Genomic DNA, 252 nt, shown 5'->3' with positions numbered 1-252 from the left:
CAAGAATTGAAAGGATCAGGAAATTGCCATAGATTGAATTAGAAAAGTTTTTGAATTTCGCAGGAATAATATGTATTGTAATTCAAGTAATTTCATATTATAATTTGTGAAGCTGGTTGCAAGTAACGGAGATCAGAAGAAAGCCGGAAAAAAGTATGCCGGTACAGATCGGTGCACCGGCGAGAAGGACGAGGTATTTGCACTAGACCTAGAGAAAAACTGCACCGAGAGGGTGTGCATAAAATTAGACGG

Source organism: Ceratina calcarata, unplaced genomic scaffold, assembly GCF_001652005.2.
Source record: "Ceratina calcarata isolate Rehan_Ccalc_2016 unplaced genomic scaffold, ASM165200v1 scaffold275, whole genome shotgun sequence".
In the NCBI taxonomy this organism is placed as follows: domain Eukaryota; kingdom Metazoa; phylum Arthropoda; class Insecta; order Hymenoptera; family Apidae; genus Ceratina; species Ceratina calcarata.
This window is presented reverse-complemented; position numbering follows the sequence as displayed.